This window comes from Seriola aureovittata, chromosome 18 (genome assembly GCF_021018895.1).
Source record: "Seriola aureovittata isolate HTS-2021-v1 ecotype China chromosome 18, ASM2101889v1, whole genome shotgun sequence".
In the NCBI taxonomy this organism is placed as follows: Eukaryota; Metazoa; Chordata; class Actinopteri; order Carangiformes; family Carangidae; genus Seriola; species Seriola aureovittata.
In genome coordinates, this window is record NC_079381.1 from 21,790,106 (window position 1) to 21,801,925 (window position 11,820).

The 11,820-nt window shown below is 41.8% G+C and overlaps 1 long non-coding RNA gene across 1 annotated transcript; it reads right to left on the minus strand.

Annotated features, from left to right (window-relative positions):
- Positions 1-284: 284 nt before the first annotated feature.
- On the minus strand, positions 285-4,496 carry LOC130186680 (uncharacterized). The gene is made up of 4 exons (XR_008830325.1): positions 3,686-4,496; positions 3,378-3,521; positions 1,741-1,932; positions 285-803 (listed from the first exon to the last, which is right to left on the minus strand). It is a non-coding gene; the product is annotated as an uncharacterized LOC130186680 (long non-coding RNA).
- Positions 4,497-11,820: the final 7,324 nt, after the last annotated feature.

Genomic DNA, 11,820 nt, shown 5'->3' on the forward strand with positions numbered 1-11,820 from the left:
AGAAAATGAAGTGACAAAAGATGTTTTGAGTGTTTGGATGTATAAACATTTTAAATGTGTCTATGTTTATTTCCTCTTTGCAGCATTTCCTAATGTCTTCATTTGAAGGAATTAAACTTGGGCCCAAGCTGTATCCAAGCAACACAGTTTCGGTGAAATGATATATTACCGCTCTATAGGCTTCGCGAGCTGCTGTGGTCAAGCAGCTGGAGGTTGAGTGCCTAATTGCTTGAGGGAAATAAAATGGTATTAAAAGGGTTGGTTCACCCAACTTCGAGCTACTTTCTACCAAAGAAACAGATAAATACTGCTGACAGCTTGCTCCGTGGATTGCTGAGTCCCATTATATTGCTCCGCCAGCGACTGCAACCCACAAGCTAACGGGTCAGGTGCAGTTTTAAATGATGAGTGGGGTCAGCTAGTCATCCAAAATTACACGGGATTGGAAAAATGTGTCGGAGTTCAAGATGAGTCATCAAAAATACTGTAATGATTTACAGGAAGGGAAGAGGAAAAAGAGATTTCAGTCCTTAAAATACCGAAAAAAAGGACAAAGGTTAAAGTAAAGTAGTTTTATTTCACTGTGTTTGCACCCAAATAATATCCCAGTCCAGTCGACAGGGGGGGATTACCAATGGGGCAAAGTGGGAAACTGCCCCAAGAAAGCTCCAAGCTTATCCGCCCAATCTTCCAGGACTTATGAGCAGGAGGTAGTGTGCCCTTTATGTAGCGAGGCAGAGGTCCGGGTGGTCACCACGGTCTTTCCCTAAGCCCGACCAAGTGCTTCAGTCACCTACTGCAACCTGAAACCACACTGTACTGTTTTGTGTGGCAGTAGGATTTTCAATAAAAAAAAAATCATTCAAATCCTTTACATAAAACATAAAAAAAAAAATATATATATATATATATATATATACATAAAAGAAACATAAACGTGAAATAAAAAATAAAACACATTAAACGGTGAGAATAAGACTTGAGATATGGATGAACAGTTCCAAATTTAATTTAATAAAAGGCGGAAGTGAAGCTTATTCTCTGTCTATCTACATGTACATGTACTAAAGCACGATATCAACTGACACGATAAAGGCCTGAAGTTCTGATTTCAAGTCCCTGTCGTGAAATCTAGTTCCAAGAAACTGATTATTTGGGTTTTGATCGAAATCCGATCAGCCTCCTTGTTTCTAACCTGATTTCTAACCGGATGTTGTGATTCGTACCTTTTTCCGCCGCTCTTAAAATAATGTGTGATTAATTAAAAAAATGATCATGTAGCACACTCTGGGCATTCGATCATAGAAGCACCTGAACACATCGCGCAGAGAGTGAGAGGAGCAGGAGAAGAAAAAGAAAACATTCAAATTGATAAAATATAACAGTAAATATAAATGTCACATCATGAATAAAGAAACCTGAAGATTAGTTTAAGAGGCAGATGTGACTGCAGTCCACTTTGTTTTTCATATTAAAGGAATTAACTTGACATCTCTCTGTACACAAATATATCCAGGCTTGACTTCCCTTTACTTTGAGGAAGCAGGTCTGTGTTGTGACACACGTTCAGCGGAGGAGCTCGGTTCGTAAACAAACCACGATAAGATGAAAATGTAATCAGACAGGTAGAAGTTAAACATTTGTTTCTTACATTGTTCCTTCTATTAGCGAGATAAACATTTGTGATTTTGATCTGTAAATTCAACAAAACACGCTTCAGAGACACACGTGTGATCTTACCTGTCTCTCTCTCTCTGTTGTGCTCGTTCTATTATAGTGGATGAACTCAACACCTGCTCTGCCAGATATCACTTTTCCTCTCAACTCAACATTGTTGGTTCCAAATTTCTCCGCCTTATCAGCTCGGCAGCTTTGTATCGAGTTGGGGGGGGGGGGGGGTTTCAGCAAGTAGGTGGGTGGCTGTTATAGATGCTATAAAGACAAGAGGAAAACACAGGGAGAGAGCGAGGGAGAAGGGAGGGGGGGGTGAGAGGTGGCGATAAACAGAGTTGGGTGGGGGGTGCCTTGCAACGATAAATCAAGTTCCAGACTAATCTATTTAGCATGCTCTCACCATTATCCTGTCAGTGAAACAGCTAATTAATTAACTGATTCCACAATGAAGAGGTTTTGAATGAGCCCATTTAGATAATTACTACAAGGAGCCGATCGGGCCAGTCATTTACAACTGTCACACAGGTTCCAGCATTGGCAGCTGCCCTTCACTCTGGCCCTGGCCTTCAGCGGCACGTACACTCTCCATACAGCGCCGCGACGCCGTCCACGCCTCCGAGGTTCACATGTCCATAGAAGCCATAGAAAAACATAAGCTAGCGATTTCTTTTTTTTTTGTTTTGTTTATCGAACATGTTTAAAAGCAAATAAAACCAAAATAGCGTCTTTTTTATTCACACATTTAAGACGCTTATCAATCGGCTTTCTCTTCCATTAGACAACATGTTTTTAAAGAGGCGGGAAAAATGAGAGAAGACATGATGCACAACAAAAAGCCATCAGCCACAGTCTAATTAATGCTGTCTTTAGGGGGCACGGTATCAGTATGAAGCAGGTAGAGAAGCGTGTGGCCCTGATCAGCCCGGTCTTTGAACTTATTTTCCCAGAAATGCTGCAGTTTAATAAACTAACAATCGAACATTTCGTTTGCAGGCAAACGTGTGCACACTCCCAACACTTTTGGGATTACTGATGAGCAAAGATAATAACACAAAAAAACTCATAATGAGATTTCCTTCCACAAATGATGGCTGTAACAATTATCAGCATCATTGGCTCCAAAGTTAATAAAAAGCTGTTTAAATCTTGTTTTAGGTAAATTTCATTTCACAACATTGCGTGTGGAACCTCATGTGGATTTCCTGATTCGAAAACGGAATAAACAAATAATTCCTTGTTCAGCTAAAAGGAGACCAGTAATATCTGAGACAAGACAAGGTCAGGACCTAGTCTATGGATGGACAATGTATGGTCAATGTAAACGCTGTAAACAACCACTTTCACTGGAAAGTAGCTAAAGCTGCTGGAAAAGCCGCTAAACGTGACTAATTGATGTAACGCAGTAATTAGCATATTCATGCCGTCGTCGCGTCTCTGTCTCTGTTGTCAGACAACGAAACAAGTATGAAATAATGTCGGGAATGTAGCACGTTAAAGCCGTCGGAGGCGATCCTGGAGATATTAGCGGACTACACAGATTACATACAAGGCCTACAACGTTACGTGTGTGAACATTAAGCTAGCCACACAGTCTACTAGCATAGCTAACCTTGCTTACATAAAACATATGTTGGTATATGTTTAAACAGCTGAAGCAGCTAACTCCCCCCCAAAAAAAACAAACAAACAAACAAGTTAATTACCTGTATAACAGAAACACAGCCACCATTGCGTCGCTTTTTAGGCCTTTCTGTTCCTTCAGTTGTTCAGCTTCTTGCACTGTCCACTGTCCACTTCCTGTGCGACTTCCTGTCTCCCTCACCTGCCGCTTAGTGGTTGGCTAGACTCTGAAACATGGTCAAGGGCAGTTTGACAGACAGGTTAGACCATCCAATCACTTTTTATATCCATGTGACTGTCAGAGAGAGCAGATTTAGATTATTCATATTGCTCTCGGGATGTTAACAGAATTTAAAGAAATATAAGAAGAAATGTGAAATGTTTTACGTACCCCAGCTTTAAGACTACATGTTAACCAGCAGTCACTTCCAAGCCGTTTCCAAGCTGCTGCTCTGCCACATAAAACATAAATTAAAGACAAAGACCTCGTCAATAACAGAGGTGTCCGATAAAAACTAAACAAAAAGTGCGATTGTTTGCGGCACAATTTCGAAGCGGCGGGAAGATACGAATCACAACTTCTAGTCTGGACTTCTACCCAGAAGGATTGTCTTGGCAGTCTTAGAGTTCTTGTCTCTGCTCGTCCCTGCTGTGGACGCTCAGTTGTGCTGACATCAGTCTGAACGTGGCCTAAACTCCTGTAACTCGATTGGTTAAACGTATTTGTAGGAGACAGTGTCGCACCACTCTATCTCATTATTTGCAGGTAAAGTTCCCTCTGTTTTATTTAAACATATAAACAATTTTGCAAGTTAAATGCTCCACGCACCTCCACCTCAGGGTGTCAGGCAGGAAGAATAGTCGCATTCGTGCAGCCGCGTTTAATCTAAAGATCTCCACACGCTGACATTTTGTTAGTCGACTGTGCCATCAACACCCCTTCCACTGTAAAAATGAAAACAAATAAAACAAAAAACACACACACCGAACAACAGAACAGTACTTGATGTTTACAGGCTGCACACTATAAAAGAACACCATGACTCCTTTAATCCAAGAGGGTCGGATCTGAAGCACTCATAAAGAATTAAAGAAAAAAGAAATAAACAGCCATCGTAGGAGGAGGTTAATTAGCTTTGCAACAAGGGAAACCAATACTTGATCTACTATCTTTTCAAAAAACAATTACTTGATCAGTTCTGTTTGATTAATGTATATATATATATATATATATATATATATAATTTTGTGAGTGTGGATTATATTTAGAGTCTTTTCAGCTCATCTTCAGAGTTGTTGTAGTTGTGGGCGGCTTTCTATTTGACCTCTTTGCAGCCTGCTCCTCAAAAAGGGACACACGTCTTTCTCATTAAGAGTGAGTGTTAAGAATTACTTTCTATATTTGAGACAAATTGGCCACTGTGAAACCCCCCCCCCCCCCCAAAAAAAAACTCTTTTTCAACAACTCTTTAATTAATCAGAAGAATTAAACCTGCAATTTCCTGTTACTCGTTTCATATCGTTGTATTTGTGTTTCGCTGCTATGAATCCTTTATCACGTTCAAGGTGCGTTCGAGTACGTTAATGAATTATCAAACTCTAGTGTCAGCTGTGTTGTCGCTTCAGTCGTCCCACCGCTGTGTGCGACTGAATGAACAATCAGCCTGCCGTCATCATGTGAGCTGATGAGGGGGCAACGCTGCTCTACACCCGTGGGTCACTGCGGTCACATCACCCCTCCGTCCACACACACACACACACACACACCATCCTGTTCATAGTGTGGGAAAGCCCCAGTTAAAACCAGACCACCGCTCCGACCACAATAGCCCAAAGGTGGTTATCTTATTGCCTGAGTCACTGATCAGGGTTTTGTCTTGTCACCTTTTTTTTTTTTTTTTGTCACCCCAACAGCAGCAGACAGCTCAATCCACTCCATCAGATCAGAGCTCCTCTCTCCATATATCCATTTTTCCCTCCTTTTCTTTCCCCTCTCCTTCAATAATGGTCAATCCCACATCAATACGCAAGGCTCCTTTTCACTGTCTATTCCCAGAGGTGGCCTCATTACCCCAGGGTGTTTTGTTTGTTTGTTCCTTGGTTAAAGAGGCTGAATTGAGCAGCCGGCAGGGGTGGACTGCAGGGAGAGGAGGACCAGGAAAGGGGGGTGAGTGAAGATGTGATTTTTGGGGGGGGGGGGGGCGACTCATGGTGCAGAGGACACAGGGGTCCCAGAGGCTCTGAAGAGGACAGATTGGTGATCGCAGGGCGAGAGGTCATGGGAGGTTGGTGCTGTTGATTGCATTAGTGATGATGATGATAATAACAATGAAGATGATGGTGGTGAAATATGTTGTGTCTTACTGTTACACAGGTGTGTTTGTGATAGTGATCACCCCTCCGTGCTCGGCCGTCCTTTAGGCTGGAAACCTGCAAATATAAAGAAATAATAATAATGAAACTGCATGTTATACGTAGGGAAACGTCGCGTCTGTTTAGCTGCATGCTAAACAGCGGTTTGGACCAATCGGCGTCCTCTGAGGGAGGAAGTGCTGTCGTAGAGACGGCAAGAATCATCTACCGACATGCTAACTAGCTTTCAAAGCGCCTCAGACCGCGGCTTGTTGTGTTGTGTTTCCTCTTCCTACTACATCACATGATAGACAGATGGTTCGTCCAATCACCTGACAAGTTTTGATTTTAATTGCCTGCCCTTTTCCAAACGGTTTCCAATGAAGCCTTCGCAGATGGTTCTGTGTCGCAAACCATCTGGCGTGTCAGGTTACCACTTTGATATGTGTCGGTTAAATGCCAGGAGATGGTTAGCACAACAACTGGAAACGGGTAAACGGCTCAACTGCTCTGTCTAACAGTAACAAAATCCACCTACCGGCACCAACAACAAAAAACAAACAAATTCATTAATTAACTAATTCTTTTTTGTTTAAACCAAAGTGTAAAAATGACAAGCTGTGGTATCTTTGCTCTTTGGTCCCTAAAACAGATTAAAGTTCCTCTCCAGACATGTTTCAAACTGTGTGAAAGACTCCAATATGTTGTTTAATATGATTTTCACACTAAAAAAGTGAAAACTGGGGCTGGAAACACATCTACACTCACTTCCTCATTGTGAAATTTGGATGACATTGTGCCCTCGCACCACCGCTGCTTACGCTAGGAGGCTGACAGGTGAAAGAGCAGTGTGAATCAAGAAGGTTGTTGAAGGAAACGTCGGAGAGTTTTTGAGGAGTTTGTTCTGCACCAAAATTCGGCGACTAGAAGATATATCAGGACGGTAAACGTTTATTTGTGTATGTTGTTTGTTAGCTTGTAACTTGGCAGTGGCTGACAGAGTGTTAGCACCTGTGCTAATACAAACTCTCGCTCTCTGCACTGACGTGGTTTCGGTGACTGGTGAAAGAGCGTTAGCGTTAGAGGAAACACACGTTTGAGCCTCAGTCAGGAGTGATATCAGAACCGTTAGCGTAGTTAGCATCTTTATCTTGTTTGTTAGCTAGTAACTAGCAATGGCTGACACAGTCTTAGTGGTTGTGCTAATTCAAACTATAAATCTATGTACTGAGAAAGTTTTAGGTTTATTTTGGTTCACTGCAGTACCAAGGTGGAAATACTCAGACATGGCGTTGAAACTGATTATTTCTCTCATGATATGTCTTGTATTATATAAAATAATAAAAAACATGGTATGGACATGTTAACAAGGTTAAATACTTGATTGTCATCGGATGGCGTCTTTAATAATCACAGTCATGATCTCAAGATTCAGCAAAATAATCATGGCAGCCATAATAATGCAACCCTACACAGAGAGACACCTATGCAGTATGTAAATGAGTGTGGGTCCTAACACTATTACCTCTTTCCTTGCACGGTGCACAACAACATTCATACCCAACAGCTGCCCAGTGGAGAGCATCCAAGGCTTCTCTCTTATTTTGACTGGTGGCAACCCATTTTTCTGCAGGTTACTTACCTGCCAGCGGTAATGGGCTTCCACAGCGTGAGCGCTTAAAATCTGTGGATTTGACACTGAAGTGGAGGGTAGGAAGAGGAGAGCGGAGAAGAGGAAGGAGAAGTGGTTGGAGAAATGATGTGAACTTTATGAAATTGCAGCGTGTTTGTGACCAAACTAACAACCGACAGGCTGAGGGAGTTTGCAAAAATGACATGAAGGTTTGCTTTGCGATGCTGGATGGCGGTAAACACTGTCTGCCAGACAGATGGGGGAAGACAGGTAAGAGACCGAGAGTAATGGGAGTGTGGGAGAAATGTTCTCCCTTCTCTATAATGTATGTTTCACAGGCTAGCAGCGCTCAAGTGTTAACCAAGGATAATGGAACACAGGTTGTGTGAACTTTCCCTGAACTATGCACAACTTCAATAAAACGTATGTTCTTGACAAATGTGCAGGTGCAGACAACACATATTTCATAGTAGAACAAGAAAAGAAAAGCAGTTTTTTTATGTGGTGTAGTTGCTGAGGAGAATAATTACGTAATGGGGCTGCGGTACCTGGGGGGGGGGGGGGTTTGAGAAGTCAGGTTTTGAAAAAGTCAGTTGGGTATTCTCTGAGGATTGCTGGGGGGAAGATCTCTCCGTCTTTTCAGCTTTATGCTTTTAATCTGCTTGTTCTGTTTTCTATTTGTTTACTACGACTTGAACAACCTAATTCTGGTAAATCACATTTAATGTGATGTTCCAAAATAGCACAGTGTGATGTTTCAGCTGTTCCTCTGTGTCACATTTGAAACTGATTAAACATTTCTACTATTCTTATAATTGAGTCTGGATTCTGAAATGTTTAGTCTGTTTTTGACTGATCGCTAATTTCTTAACAATTGATTACTTATCTGTTGATAATCGATTGCTCATGTTTGTCTTATTGATTTATTATCGCTCACTTCTGATTTGGGTTGAATTATTAATTGATTATTTGTTGATTATCAGGTGGTTATTCAGCTGGATGACATGTTATGAATGCATTTCAAATCTGTTTTGGCATTTTATTTACATTTATGCCACATTTTTGGTATCAAATAAAAATATCATTTTGTTAATTCCTTAAGTGTCTATGAATCTAGGAAATGTAAAAAATTAAAGATAAACTGTTAAAAACATCAATCTAAACTCGCCAGAGCCCAAAGTAACATCCTAAAACTGCCTATTTTATTTGTCCAAACTAAAAAGTACTTCATTTACTTTATACTCATATACTCATACATGAGGACAAGCAGCAAATGCTCATATATTAGAGGCTGGAACCAGCAAACATTCAGTATTTTTGCATTACAAATTACTAAAAATATTAATTTGTTCTTTTGGTTTTCTAATCAATTAACCGTTGTAGCTCTGGCTCATAAACAGATTTAAAAAATAATAGACTTATTAGAAAATCTCAGAGGAACAGGTACTTTATGCTGCTAATATTTGTGTACTTTTGCAGGATGCAGGACTTCTACTTCTGAGTATTCTTCCATGGTTCTTGTACTGCTTTTACTTTGGTAAAGGATGTGAATACTTCCTCCACCACTGATTAAAATACTGCGTTGCCTCTGACCAACCGAGCAAATGATATGTATCTCATTTTTCAGTGATGATTTCTTCTCATTCTTGTGAATCTGAACAGAGTATGACACATTCCCACCCGACTACACACATGCACAGGCGACACCTTTGCACCTTGTGAAGGACACACCGGCCGATTAATTACTTGGAGCAGGTCGTTTTAAATCTGGTGGAAGGACAGCCTGTTGTTCCTGCAGAATGGGTTGTAATTAAAGGAAGCTGAGCTGCAGCGGCGGAAAAGGCCACACATCAGCCCCTCATGGGCCCGGATGCCACTGATGGGAATTTATGCCCCCCTCTCCCTCACGAGTGTACGTGCTCACTGTGCAGCTTTAAGCCACACATGTTAACTTCAAAAAAAAGAATATCACCTGGAGCAACTCCGCCGCCGTGGAGTTAACTGTTAACTGTGTGGATGCAAAGAAATCCGAGGGGTTCAATGAGCACACTTTCTGAAAAGCTAGACACGTATGTCATGGCAATATAATATTTATTCACTATGGAGAGGTTACGGAGAGATAATAGGCAGCTACAGGCCATGCAGTGTAGTCAACAGTGAATAGAAAGGCACAAATCAAAGCTCACGTACAACAAGAAGTACAATTTAGCATAGACAAATTTGAGCATGCTCTCTTCCCAAACAAAAAGTGAATTGATTTTATATGACTCCTCTTCATGCCGAGGGATTTATTTGAACAAGCCAAAAGTGTCTACTTCACTTGGCAATGAAAACTGGATACCCCCCCCCCCCACCTCACCCCCCCACCCATATTAAACTCCTCTTCTCTCACTCTCTTTCCATAAAAATGATTTGTATATCACCAGTTTTTTTTTCTTTCCCCCATTTTCCACTTTTCTTTCCCGCTCTTCGTCATCACGTTGTGTCTCAAACACACACCCTCTGTTCATTTCCCTCTTCCCTTCCCCTCCCCCTATCTCCCAGCCTTGTCTATACGTCTATACGCCTGTTTCTACCTCTCTGTGCATTTTTACACCTCTATCCCCACTCTTCTGCCGTTCGCTTCTTTCCCTATCGCGCCATAAAACACTCTTTCTACCCGCTGCTTTCTGACGTCTCTCCTTCCACCTCCATCCATCTCCTACTCACTCTCTCCCTCCTTTTCCCTCCCCACCACAGCCCCCCACCCCCGCCGCCGCTGCCGCCGCCGCCACCACCTCACTCGCTCTCACAGCCGTTCACTCCATTTTTCTGCACATGAGATTTGCCTAACAATAAGTGGCTCTGCCCAAGGTCAGATAAGAGAAGCACAGCCCAGGAAGCCACAGCCAGTGTTTCTTTCATCCCCTTTTTTTTTCTCCTCTCTCTCCTCACAGCTTTCGAATTATCTCTGCAGCACATAATAATAATTACTGAGGACGGCAACATAGAGATAAGAATGCAGGAGCTGAAATGGCGAGAGAGCGAGAGAGAGGGAGAGAAAGAGAGAAAGGGAGAGAGAAGGGGGACAGGTTAGAAAAACTATAGAAGCAAGAAGGAGCATAGTAAAGGTATATTAGAGAGAGACTATGAGGCATGAGAGAATAAGAGTGGAAGGGAGAAGTTTAGATGACAATGTAGAGAGGAAGAAAGGCAAGAAATAAAGAAGGAAACAGGGAAAGAGCAGCGGAAAAAATTGAAATTATTAAAGGATAAGGTTATATTTTTCTTATTCAAGAAATCCCGGAAAGGATGACTCTCAAGACTGATGGCCCTTCCATGTCTGTGGCCCTGAGCCCATTGGTTCCTGCTGAAAACAAATTAATAAAAACAAGCGCACGCATATATGGCTTCATTTTTAAAATAGGCCGATTAATTTCTTAAAACAGCTGGGCATTGTAGTTTTAAGGAAACATGATTCAAACGGGAGGAAATGGTGCATTTGTTGGGGACTATTCCCAGTCGTGGATTAATACACATTTTGGTGCTCCAGTGGGTTTTTACCAGTCCAGTATCCCTCGGATTTACATACATATTGGATTCAATTCTGCACTTCATGATTCACATCCTGTATTAATGCAATATGCCAACACAGGTAGCCGTGTGTTTTATACGTAGTTCTGAATTGTCTGCTTGGTTCTCTAAATAAAGATGGTCGCAGCCTCAGTGGAGTCACCCGCAGGTTTCTGAAGAGCGGTTTAGAAGCTCAGAGTGAGCTGCTCCACCGTTGCCATCTTGGCAGCGTCTGACTCCACCTAGCTCCTGGCTAATCCCAAAAATGGGCAAAGAGGAGGGGCGTATGGACCCGAGACTTCAGTGCATAACGGCTCACCAACCTGTCACTCAAAGCAGCACGCCCACAATTATGCAGAACTTTAAGTCTTAATAAAATGTAAACAGGTGAGTTATATAAACAGGTGTCATGAAGGAGGAAATCTGCTGTAGAGACCAAAACTGTTTTTTGCACCAGGCTGTAAACATGTTTATTTCTGTTGCAAAGTTGGACATTTTCCCATGGACGGACTCTAGTGGTCATTAGAGGAACTGCAGCTTTTGGCTCTTCAGTGTTGATGCTTCATTTTTCATCTTCAGGGGTTGCTGCTTGTGCAGGAGAGTTAGCTTACTATTAACCGTAACCATGATCTTTCCCGGACCTTAACCAAGTTTTTTGTTGCCTAATCACATCAGAATATTTCCCTACAACTTTAATTATATTATAGTTAAAAAAACATAGATTTAAAAGTGAGACTTGGCACTGGTCGAAGATGTAGAATGGTTCCATAGCAACATTCTTGTCCCAGGATAGAAACGGTGTTCATGCCATCAAGATGGTGTTGTCATGGAAATGAAAGACTATGGCACTGAGGAGGGAGCTGTATTAACTCTACATCAGCTACACAGACAATACTTGTTAATAGGACGAGCTCAGTGATGGTTTTTGGTCTTTACAGAGGCATCCTCCCAAGTGAAACACTGATCCGTCAAAAGTCACAAAGTCTGCA